At 33.9% G+C, this 13539-nt stretch overlaps 1 pseudogene; it reads right to left on the bottom strand.

Moving 5' to 3' along the window:
- Window positions 1–442: 442 nt before the first annotated feature.
- Window positions 443–6357, bottom strand: LOC132295852 (ABC transporter G family member 1-like; annotated as a pseudogene).
- Window positions 6358–13539: the final 7182 nt, after the last annotated feature.

Genomic DNA, 13539 nt, shown 5'->3' with positions numbered 1-13539 from the left:
AGTTTAACAACCGATCCATCCGTTCAGGCGAATCAAGGAGTCCATGGAGCCTCTCTAGAGGCAAAAGCAGTGGCCGTGCCAGATCCAAAAGGAGCAACCAGTTTGATCTGGGGGGGTATGGGCACGTTCAGCCTAGAAGTTCGAACCCTCCTTGTCAGAGGAATGTCATTAATATTGCCCTCACTGTTAGGTTGGGGCCTTTTTCCTCGCTCCTTGTCTTGGGTGGATGTAGCGGGGGCAGAGGGGCCTCGAGTCCGAAGAACGGTGCTCGAATTGATAGAAGAAACATTGACGATTGGGCTAACATTCATTATATTTGGAGTAGTGTTGGAGGTGGTAGCAGAAGACGATGCTGAGGCTGGAGAAGAAGAAGTTGCAGGAGTCATAATAACTCTAGGAGAAGCCTTCTTCCTATTGAAGGAAGGGATCTAGAGTTGACTCATTATGATACCGAGGACTGAAATGTCACTAAGGTTTCGGATGTGAGAAGCTCCGAACAAGAGGGGACGTTGCTCAGCCCGTGTTCCTTCAGGTATGTGATCTTGTCCCTGCAAATGTCGTAACTGAGTTCATTATCCAAAGTGATACCTAGAGAATGGCAAAGAAAAGAACAAAAACGGGGAATGCAAATTTCATAAGGGCAGTCAGCTTTATAAGTCTTGAATTTCTTATAAGAAGAGACGGAACATTTGCCAAAAGTGTTCGGGATAGGATATTCATTGGCTGCTGGAGCAAACCAAGCTCCCCGAACCCTAACAATGCCTCTTTTCCACCTTTTTTCAGATTTAAGTTTGTCCATACAGATGAACATTTTCTCGAACGGATAGAAATGGTAGTAAGCCTCTTCCATCCTGATCTTGCTAACTTTGTAACAAATGAGAAGATCAATTAAATCAAGATCCAAACCTCTGTCACAATTCAGAAGCAACAGAACGGATAGAACCCTAAAAAAGTCAGGGTTAACTTGAAGAGGAGAAATTTTCAACCTATTGAATACATAACAAAAGAAAGGATGCAGAGGGAATCTAATAATGTTTAAATGATGGAGGCAAAACAAGGTTTCACCAGGAAGAAGGCCTTCACCAGTTCTGATATTTACATTTGTGGGGCACTCCCTAACATGAATATTATTATGAAGATGGAGTTTCATGCGAAGAACATCTAGATCGATGGACATGGTGAAAGTGATTATGAGCCTTGACAAAGAATGCAGAGATTTTAGGAAGAGAGGGGCAACAAAACTAACCTCAAAGGATGTTGCAAGGAAACTGAAGATGAAGAATCTTTCACAGGATTCACCGGAAAAGATTTGGCTTGACCAGAAAAGATTCGAATTGCCTGCAGATAATAGATTGTGAAGGGATTGACAGCGAGATATGATAGGTACAACAAGGAAGACTGTAAGTGTGAAGGAATGATATATATAGAGAAAATGGTCCCATCAACCGAGGCGTCAGTAAAATAAAGAAATTTAAGTTTCAAAGACTCTGATTCCGAGGTTGACCGTTCAATGCTATATGTGATTGCCTAGAGCTGTCGATTCATCATCAACTGTCAAGTCATCATTAGCTCAGTAAATAATTGCACCCTAATTAATGAGGGAGCAATTATGGGGGCAGTTGAGGATACCAAAAGCGGCATGGGCCAGATCTGGCTCACATGATATAGAATGGGCTTGGTACTTGACCTCGGCCCGGATCAAGCTTCCATAGGGCAGGCCTAAAGCTGAAGAGTGAAGCGGAAAGCCCTTGAAGATGATCAAGCCCATCATTACGAAAACCTCGAGGATGAGCCCAATGGAAGAAGTTAGTTAGGAATCCTTTATGAAACTATAACTGGTCTATAAATAGAAGGGGAGAAGAGAAGAAAAAGGAGAGATTATTGTTAAAGTGTAATGAAACTCTGTTGAAATGAGAATAGAAATTTCTTGCATCTTCAATCTCGAATTTTTGTTATTAACTCAAATATTTGGTTTGTTTTTATAGGGCATGAGTGAAGTTTTTTTTGTTAAGTCTCAAAAAAACTGATGTCATAGTAGCCCGAAGAATTATTTTGAGTAAAGATGCACGTACAAATTGGGAAGGAAGTGTTACCATGCCAATCATGCGAGAAGAACCATTACGACTAGCTTTTCTACACGATCCAAGACTATTGGAGATATAGTTGAAGCTAGAGTTTCTTAGCTACACTCTATCAAATTTCATTATTTTCATTTTTTTTTTTTGTTTAAACTTTGATGTGGATTGGGTTTATCTCGTTAGTAAATTTTGTTTATGAATGAACTTGATGTTTGATTACAGGTTAACTTATGGTTGTATTATGTAAAAACAATTTGGATGGAATTTTCATATTGCCAACTTGTGTTATATTGGATGACATTTAAACAGCTATAAAGATATTTTTCCAAAAACAATAAAGAAAGAAAAAAAAAAAAAAAATGACCATTTACCAGCACTTTTTTAAGAAGTGCCGATAAAGAGGGAAAAAAAAAATCATAAAAGGACCCTTTACCAGCGCTTTTTTAAGAAGCACTGGTAAAGGGTCAATACCAGCGCTTTTCAAAAAGCGCTGGTAATGGGTCTTTACCAGCGCTGGTAAAGCCCTACCGACACTGGATTTACCAGTGTTTTTTCAAAAGCGCTGATAATTGAATTACCAGCATTTTTTTAGACTTTCACCAGCGTTTTTGAGCGCTGGTGAAAGTCAGAACTGTTGTAGTGTGCCATAAATGTTAAGAATGAAGCACAAAACATAAGCATTGCACCTGTAGCCTGAAACAATGGGAACTATATACAATGATTAATTTAGGCTTATGTTAATATACAATTAATGATCAAATTACATTGTGATCATCTCATGTTTTTACCTGTATTGAAGCATAACTTGAGCCAACATTGTAATAGATTGTGCCAAGACATAAGGCTAATATGACATAGATACCAAGTCGCAGCCAGTAGTAGCCAAGATCACGATACATGTTCACAAAAGACCTTCTTCTGAGAACGAGACATTGGGTAAGGAAATTAGCATGGCTTATTTTCATTAAAGCTCCACTTCCCTGAAAATGCCCTTATATATACTATCATTCTATGGCAGTGGTATGTACACTTGAACATGAGCAATGTTTGATTAATTTAGTTATGTAATTGTCTATGTATTTTACAATTTAAAAGAAGTAAAAATATCCTATGATCAGTGAATTGTTTGCTGACCTGTTTGCATATTTCAGCTACCTGCCTTCGAACTTCTGGAAAACTATTAGATAATTTATATGAGTTTATAAGAGCAATAATTGCTTCCTCTGTGCATATGTTTCCTGCTGAACCTTGTTCAATGTCCTGTATCAACAATGACTATTAGTTTATCAAAATTCTTGGTCATTGAAGTTTTAAACTTAAATAATTTAGTATTAAGACTCATTAAATTATTCTAAGGAAATACAAAATATATAATTACCTCATCAAAATCCTTGTTGATTGTTCTAAGAAAGTGATCAGCTGGGTTCACAAGGGTCAGGCAAAGGAAGCTATTCAATGCAAAAAACTACATCATAAAGAATGCAAGTGTGATTAATTAGTTGCATATATATATATATATGCAAACTGTACAATACTGCATTAGACAATCTAGATAATTTCACACACTACTCTGTGTGAAACGATTATATAACGCTTACCTGTTGTACAACAAAGGATCTTGACTCAGCTACTAAACACTTACAATTACCTCATTTGCCTTGCTAGCAGGGCCAAAGTATACAGTTCTGCTTGAAGAAAAAAGACACAGATTATAGAAGAGTGGGAAGATTTCGATGCTTGGCTGATGAATGGAAGTGATGACAGTCCTTCCATCCTTTTGATCGAGCTCTGCAATTCATTTCATGACATAGTATGACGCGGCGCTGTAATGCCACTTGATGGTTCATCAAGGAAGAGAAGCTTTGGGCGTGTTAGGATCGCTATGCATATGCTAACTCTCCTCTTTTGTCCACCACTAATGCCCTTAGCACCTCATCTTCCAATCCTTGTGTTCACACAGTCCTACAAGCCCATCTCTCTAATGGTCATTTCTGCCCTCTCCCTCTTCTCAGATTTGGACATGGAGTTTGTTAGTTGGAGTTGAGCAGAGTAGTACATTGCTTATCTAACCGTTAGGGTTGTTATTAAAGTATCATATTGTGTTACATAAGCCTATATGGGTAAAAGGAAAATGAAAAATAAATTCAGTATGAACAAGTAGTCTTGATATGTACCATAAATGAAACGAGTTGTTCAATAACAGCTTATTAATAAGTTTGGAATCAACTGATTTGAAGGCTGATTGGGATTCATTCCTTAAGTAAATTGGTTTTTGAGCTCGTTTAGTAAGCGTGCCGATCTGAAGATTCATAAATATAGGCATGTATATAATTATGAGTAGAGTTTGCACTCAACTTTTTGAGCTAATAACAATCCCAAGTTGAATCACAAAAAAACTATTCCAAGCCTGAACAAAATGAAGGTCGACTCGACTTGATTAATTTACAACGTAGCTACGTGGTACGGACACAGATACTAACATGGGACACGGATATGACATGACACGTACGCATACGTCAACATGCCAAATTTAAAAAAAGTAGGACACGGGTACGGCTTGTACACGACTATACATAAATATGAATTTTTATTTATATATATCTATTGAGTAATAGTATTATAAAACTTAATTCATTTCTAATTTTTATACTAAAGATTTGTAATGACTTTTATATCATATATACTGCTATTCCATTACTGCATGATAGTTCTTTTTTTTTTTTTTCTTTTTTCTTTTTTTCCTAAATGAGGGATTTTTTATAAAATATTAGCAATAGTGTACAATTTAAAGCTAGGACATACCCCCACTTGCACAACAAAAAACCTTCCTAAGAAGGCCAACAAAAAACATGACAAAACAAAAAAGAAAACAGATTACAAGATGTCTTGAAGACTAATCCCCATCACATGCATAACCTCCCACAAAATACACTTACTGCATGATAGTGTTTTTATTTTAAATGAACAAATATCATAATGCTATACTTGTGATCATATTTGTACAATGTTAATTTTTCTTCAAGAAAAAAGTTGAATACTTTAGAATGTATTAATATTATTTTCAATATTATTGATTAATACATATCAAATTTTTTTTTTTTTTTTTCAATATTACTAGTTAAACTTGTGTTAAAAATATTTTGAAGTGTCAGCCTGAGTGTGTCCAGAAGTGTCGGGAAAATGTCCAAAATAATAAAAATTTATTTTTATTTATAGACACAGATATGAAGTGTCGGACACGTCATGTGTCGTCGACAAGTACAGTGATTTCCTAGCAGTGTACGTTTTTCATAGCAGTGTAGTCTATTAAGATATTTATTACCATATGGATTACTCTTTAGGGTCTATAGATCAATCAAGAAAATGTTTACGTCTTAATTGTTTTCCTTACCGAGGTTCCATAAGCCAATGCTAGATTGCAACCATTGATCAAAATCCGGCCGGCTTGTGTTGTGTTTGAGCCTAATCTCCCTGCAATATGAGTTAAAGTTTATTTACCATAGGAATTAGGATCATCAACTAACTGTCATGCTTTTGTATCATGTATATTTGCGGCCATCATTTGGCAGGTTGGTGAAGAGCTCAATAAATTCTTTCGAAGCTCAATAATAAGTCAAAAAAAAAATAAATAAATAAAAAAACACAATGTATGAGTAAGAGAAAACATTGACGAATTTGAATCAAAAAATTAATCAACAATACTTGTTTGGAATATACTTTTTACACACAAAAAAAACAATAATAGTAATAAATAAAAATTAAATAATATTTTCTGAAAAATATTTTACATCCAAAAGTAACCTAATGTGTCATTAAGCGTAAAGCATGTCTCTAATATTATAATCTTATAATATTATCTGGTATACAGAGTCTTGATTACCTTCACATACGAAAAATAAAAAAAAACTGTTTTCTTGATGAACTTTGTGACATTCGAATCACAATGAAGCAATTCATATATATATATATATATGGAATAGTACTAATGAGAGAATATATATATATATACACCAGCCAAGGCATCAAGAAGTGTTGATTTACCACAGCCAGAAGGACCCATGATAGCCAAGACCTCCCCAGGGCGAGCGTAGCCGGTGAGACCTTGAAGGATGGATCTGCTGCTATTTTTTCCGTCGGCAACCGTAACCCACAGGTCCTCCCATGTCAAGAAAACCCCATCATCCTCCATATTGGTTTCAAAACTAGGGTTTTGCACTAAAACAGTACTACTACTTTTTACCCCTAGTGGGTTCCTCCTAATTTCTGAGCTAGTTTTCATAGATCTTGAGCTCATGCACTGCAGTTCACAGTTGCTAACATGAGCATTATGCATGCTGATATATATTTACTAGTATATTTATAGACTTACAAAAGAGAGGGAGAGAGCTATATATATGTTTTTTTGGGCAAGCATTGCATGTCAAGATCGGCATGGTTATATATAGACTTTTTAAATGCAAATGAAAATATCTGAAGTTGGACAGAATGAAGGTGAGTTAAAGAGGACAAGTGTCTGAGAACTGACACAAGTAATTAAAGTGACGGGAATACGAATTAAGTGAGAAATTATTATGGTGTCAGATTTGGAAAATGTTATTTTTGACGCCTAATATATACCGATAAAAAACCAACTTCCACTTGGCAATAGACTATTTTGCATACAACACTCACTCTCTTCCTCTGCTCACAGTCATTCTCTCTCACTCCTCTGCAAAACTCTCCCCTCTCTTTTTTCCCGTGTTTTTGGACGATGGGCGAATGGTCGTTCTACGACGAAGTAGACTCTGGTAGTGGACTGAAACGACACTAATGAACTATGACGACGGACTAAACTTTGAGCAAGGAGTCCAGCAGCGGCAAGGAAGAATTGCACCTGTGACGTAGTGATTCCGTCAATCTCTTCTGTTTCCGGCAATCACCAATTGCTTTGGTGGAAAATAATATAAACCGGTGAAAAAAAAAAAAAAAAAAAAAAAAAAAAAAAAATTCCATTATAGTCATACTTCTTCCCCTGTGAAGCAAAAATATAAGTTTGCAAACAAAATTAAAACCAAAGCAGAGCACGAAATTCTTCTAAGAGGATGCACAAAACAACAAAGGAATTGTTTCAAATCTCTCACACTAATTTTACATCATCATATACATACATGCTATACCTCTTAAATTAATGCCCAGATCCATAGTACCTCTTTCATTCCTTTCAATCTCCGATCATCCTTCTTCTTCTTCGCCGGCGAGCATGGCGTCTGTTGATTCCCGCGGCGATCTACCATGTGTTTGTGGAGGAACGAATCGACTGCGTCGGCGGGGTAGGAGGATTAGGTTTGGAAATAATTGCAATCATCTTCATGGGCGAATCAATCTGCAGCAACAGCAATGATCGGCAACAGTTAGAGTTGTATTGGACAGCGACGATATAGTTTTAAACGGTGGCATTTGTCATGGCACTCTGTAATTTTTGTGTTGAGAGAGATGATCGGTGGACGGCGAGTTTAGTGCTGTAGTTTCCGGCAGCCGCATTGGTCCTAGCACAATGCAATTTAGACATGGTTCTTGTACTATACTAACAAGGGCCAAAAAAGAAAAAAAAAAAAAAAAAAAAAGGAACCTGTATAGTGATTTTAGTGGGCCATAGACACATCCACGTAGGAATCGGTTTTTTGTCAGGTGTTTATTAGTCGAGTGAAATAGCAGCTCTCGTCAGATATTGGTCTCCATTACCATGTCAACGGATCAAAACCCTCTCCAGTGCTACAATCTTCTTGTCCGATCGAGTGAACTTTGTTTAGTTTTTGTTGAGTCACGTCACTTTCCAAACAAGTCAGAAAAAAAAATTACCGCATTAAGTTATTTATTATACAAATACATAAATAAACATATCTTGCTACAAATTATATATCACAATATTTTTCTAACTTACATCACAACTTTCTCCTTATCAGTATCCAACTATTCTCTTTATCTTGTTAGGGATACATGTTAGGAAAATGTGGGACGTTGGCTTTGCATCACAATATTTTCTTAATGTACATTCCAACTTTCTCCTTACCAACATCCTACTATTCATCGCTTTCTCTTATTTGAGATGCATGTTAGGAAAATGTTGGGACGTTGGCTTACATCACAACATTTTCCGAACGTATATCCCAACTTTCTCTTTACCAGTATCCCATTATTCATCTCTTTCTCTTGTTTGGGATACATCTTAGGAAAATGTTGGGACATTGGCCTTACATCATAATATTTTCTTAACGTATATCCCAACATTCTCCTTACCAGCATTTCAACATTTTTCTAATGTACATTCCAAAGTATCCTGTGTGAATGTACATACAAAAGTTTTACTTTTTTAATTTGTAATCTTTACCATTTTAACTCACCGAATGGCACAAGTTTTCTTGTAGCGCAGGAGAGGATTTTGTTCCCTATGTTAACATGCAAGTAAAAGGTTATAGAAAATTAACGCATTAGTAATTAGCTCATAAATATGTAATAATTTTTTTCCAATTATAAGGCGACACATTGAATATTATATTTCTCGTGAATATGATATGCTTTTTTTTTGGGGTGGGGGTAATTAGCTCCAACGTTTTTCTCATGAATATGATATTTTTTTGGGGTTATTATTAAAAAAAATTTATTTTTTATTTTTGGCTAAAAGATTATTTGAATTCCAAAATCCAGATGCAAACCAGAAAGTAGAATCAGGCAACACGTGAACTATTGAAAAATAAAAATAAAAATTAGAATAGTAAAATGTATAAATAAATAAAAGAAAAAAAATTTAAAAAATAGAAATAAATAAAAAAATCTCATTAATATGAAGCAATTCAATTAATTTCACATCAGTAACACAGAAAATAAACTTGGTTCAAACACAAATATATATAAATAATTATAATTGCATTTTTACAATATTTTTAGTATACATTCATGCGAGTGTTACAAACACGCGTGATATATTATAGTTGATTCAATTTAATGCTCTACGACACTTTCTTCTAAAATTATTGAAGCACAATACAAATTGTTAGGGCATAATTAAGAAAGTTTGAATCACATTTGAGGGCTAGAAATGACACCTGGAAAGAACTTTTTGATAATTCAAACTAGAATTGAGAATTGGTCACCTCTGTAGCATGCTTACAGTGCATATTGCCCCCCTCCCATGCAAAAAAACACCTCTAAACTATGATATTTATAAAAATTAGATTAAAATGTCCTTAACAACACATTTTATAATATGTGTGTATATATATATATATATATATTGTTAAATTAATAAAAAAAAAGGGGCCGTGGTTACCGCCGCAGAGAACGAAGGGAAGACTGGAGAGTCAGAAGAGCCATCATGTGTCGGCGACATCCACCATCTCCGTCGCCGCCACCACCCAGTTCCATTCTTTCTGATGATTGAAGCTCCAACTACCGAAACCCAGTTCACGTCGGCATGTTCCCAAGCGATGACAAAGCAATGGTGAGCTCCTAGTGTCGGCAACATCTACCATCGCCGTTGCCGCCACCACCCACACAATCCCAAACCCAACCCAACACCCATTAGAGGATTGGTTCCTCAACTTGTTAGAGAAAGTGGGGGATGGATGGATTTATTTCGAAAGGATGAGAGGAAATAGAAATTGGTATTAAGAGATTCCAGGGGATGGATGGGTTTAAAGGATGGCAGATTGTTTGGTCCAAATTAGGACTACCATAATCGGTCATTGCTGGAGGAATTGATTTGATGGAAAGCTCTTCATGGAATCGATTGAAAAATAGATAAGTTATATATATATATATATGGATTGAAAGAAAAAAAAAATTCATTAAGATAATTAGATACATCGGAACAACTGATTTATATACATATGATGGGGTTCTTCTATTTTTTTTTACTAATTTATGTAAAGACTGAGATTTTAAATGATTCAAAACTAAATGATTCAAACCCAGTTCAGCAATGATGCAATTGTTGTAGTTCAAGAACAGTGTGCAATTGCGAGTTTTAGGGCTAGAAATATATACATATATATATACACACACACACACACACACACATATAATACATATGTGATTCTCTCTAATTTTTGCTGCTTTGATTTCGAAATCCTGCTTGTCAAACTATCGATAGAATGTTGAAGTCCGCAAAGTTGCCGATGAAGATGAGGTAGTTGGCGAAGTAAATTAGTTTGAGGAGGAGGAGGACGATGGGAAAAAGTCAGTCTAAATGTCAAATTGTTTCTCCTCCTCCATTGGCACAACTCAACTCATGGGTTTCACGGATCTCTCTATGCAATTCCTATTTCCAATCCTCCTCTCAACATTCTCTCACTATGTATGTGTATGTATATGTTAGTGTGTGATACCACGGGCGAGTCGCGACATGATGGCTGAGTCGAATTTGTAGTTTTGGGTTTATTAGTTGGGCATTTTTGAAAGAGTAAAATGGTAAAATGGGCATTATTTAAATTGAGGGGTGTTTTCGCACAAATTGAAAAGAATGAAGGTGTTTTTTGCACACTTTTTTAAATAAGGGGTAAATATATTATAAAAAATATATTTCAGGGGTATTTCCTACACTTATCCCTTGGACAATTAAACTTCATTGACAAGTAATGTCAAAGTTAAGTTTAAATTTCATGAATAATAATCATGTTAAGTTTACATAATCTTATCCAAATGGGATTCAATTTCGGGTCGATTGATTAGTTTAACAAAAGACCGACCTTGAAGGCTTGAAGGCATTTTTTAGCTTAGGATCAAGATTAATAAAGTGAAATAGTGATTAATTATATATAAATCCAAACATTTTTAATATATATATATATATAAAAGTGTCAAGTTCACAAGTCAAGTCACCGGTTGTTGGAGCTCAACTTGTATACTAAACTAGCTTAAATAAACAAATTAGTCTTTTGTATAATTTGTATTATATTTTTCACCTTATGAATTAATTTTTTATTTGAATAGATACATATCTCATCAATTTGTAATCAAGTACTTCTCTAATTTGATAGGATATGAAAATATAGCATTAACGATTGGTGAATGGACATCAATTTAGTCCCAAAAAAATGTATTTTAACAATTTTGCACTATAATTCTTAAATTAACCAGAATTTAAAGCGAACATGCGTCATCAAATTTTCCCTCTTTAGTACTTTTTACGTTAATGTAAATTAAATGTTAAAACCACCTTTCTCCAAATGCATGTGAAAATTAAAATACGTGAAAATTAAAATACCTATATGTATGTATTGATTTTTTGGGTTTGGGGTTGGGGTTGGGGTTGGGGTTGGGGGAATAAATGACAAAAAAGTTATTGAATTCATTAATGCACTATCCCTGAATTTATAAAGTTATAACTACCCTTTATATAACTTTAATTTTTTTTTTTTACCTTCTTTACTTTATTTACTATTTTTTTTCCTTTCTATTTGTTTTATCTGGAGGTTCTCTCAAATAATTTATTCTATACTAATAATTTAATTTTTGACTGCCAAAAGAAATAATTTATTCCATAATCACTTTTTTTTTCTTTTTTTTTTTTAATTGAAAGGGATATTTATTCAACAAAGTTAACTTTTTTTCAGTCAAAAGAGGTAACTTTTTTTATAATAATTTTTTATGGGTCTTGTTAAAAGAAATAATTTATTAGATAAAAATAACTTTTTTTTTTTGGGTCTTATCAAAAAAGATAATTTATTCAATATAGATACAAAAAAAAAAAATTAGTCCTCTTCTTTTTATAATTTTTTTTTTTTCTCTTTTGGGGATCTTGAAAAAAAAAAGATAATTTCTTCAATAAACATTTTTTTTGGGTTTTATTTTTCATGTCAAAAAAGATAATTTTTTTAATAGTTACTTTTTATTTTTTTGGTCCGGTCAAAAGAGTCAATTTATTTAACATAAATTTTTATTTTTTGGCGCACCAAAAAAAAAAAAAAATTAATGATTCAATTAATTTTTTGTCTTGTCAAAAGAGACCTAAAATAATATTAAAGATTATAGATAAGGAGAGAAAATCTAAAATGACAATTTTGTCATTTAAAAAGTAATAATTATTTATTTGTAAAGTTAGAGTTAAAATTATCATTTCATTTAATAATTATAGTGCAAACGTTAAAAAATGGACTGCGAATATCGCCTATGTCCTTTCGTTTTATTTCATGTGCCACTATTAAATGCACTGTTCTCAATTTAACAATATGTGTACCGCCTCACCAAAGTCATCTCCCGGGGAATATTGGTTCGGTATCGTTTTGTTAGCTCAAGAAAGTAAAATAAGATTTAAAAGCGTTGTGTTAAAAAAATAACATAGTAAAAACAAGAGGTTCAAAACTCGCCTAAAATCAGGGTTGACTGATAGATTCCATCTTCTGATGGTTACTATGAGCATACATAATATATGGCCAAAGCGACCAAGATATTGTGCAGTTCACAGTTGCTAACATGAGCCAATAAGTTATTGCATGGTCCTAATTCACCAGGTCAGATAGCTTATTTGGTGGACTAGACTATATAATCAAGGCAAAATGACCTCTTATATATAATCTGTCATGTCAGCACCAAAAGATGAAAAAACTTAACCAAGAGAAACTGCTTGTTATCCCGCATTTGCATCATCCAAAGTTCTCTTTGGTTTCATTTTCCCGCGTTTTACATCATCCAAAGTTCATCTCTGTCTCTCTAAACCATTCCATCTAACCTACCCAACCTCCATCCTTATCTAACAAATTCTTCTGTGCTTTGTTTTTCCTTTTTCACCCACAAGCATCAACATAACAAAATTTCATGCTCTGTTATTTCTCTTTCACCCATAAACATCTCAGGTACATTCATGCTCTTCTATTATCGGAAGATTATTGATATTATTTTTCTGTTCTATTTCTTGCTCTGTTAAAATATTTATATATAGTTTTATTTTTATATTATTGATATTATTTCAGTGTTATGTTTTCCTCTTTTCTCATAAACCTATGAATTACTTCCTTTATATATTACTAAATGTGATTTCAAATAAGATGTGTAGATTAAAATATTTAAAACCTGAAATTAAGGCTTTATTGCTGGAGTTTTGTTCAGTGTGAATTTGTTGGGGACTGCTTTTTGTTGGTTTTGTTGCTGATCTGTTGTCATGGTTTTGTTCAACATCAGAGTCTTGTTTTTTCATGTCAAAGCAGGATGAGAACATTGAGTTTTTGTTTTTGCTTTCATGTTTTGCCCTTTCAACCTTAGACTTGGAATGTTTATTTGATAATGGAGTTCCCTTATATATACAAAACAAAAAACATTCCATTCAAAAAAGAAAAAAAAAAAAGTGAAATTAAGAGAATTTTCAATCTGGTCGAATTCTAGATTTCATGATTTAGAATTTGAAGTTATGGTAAATCTCCAACTCCAAAAGACTATATATATATATATATATATATATATATATATCACACACATATATATGTGTGGT

The sequence above is a fragment of the Cornus florida genome, unplaced genomic scaffold, assembly GCF_030987335.1.
Source record: "Cornus florida cultivar Cherokee Brave unplaced genomic scaffold, ASM3098733v1 CherokeeBrave_3.0.0_Hap2_Chr02, whole genome shotgun sequence".
NCBI lineage: Eukaryota > Viridiplantae > Streptophyta > Magnoliopsida > Cornales > Cornaceae > Cornus > Cornus florida.
Note: the sequence above shows the minus strand (reverse complement) of the source record. Positions and strands in the feature narration are given on the sequence as shown.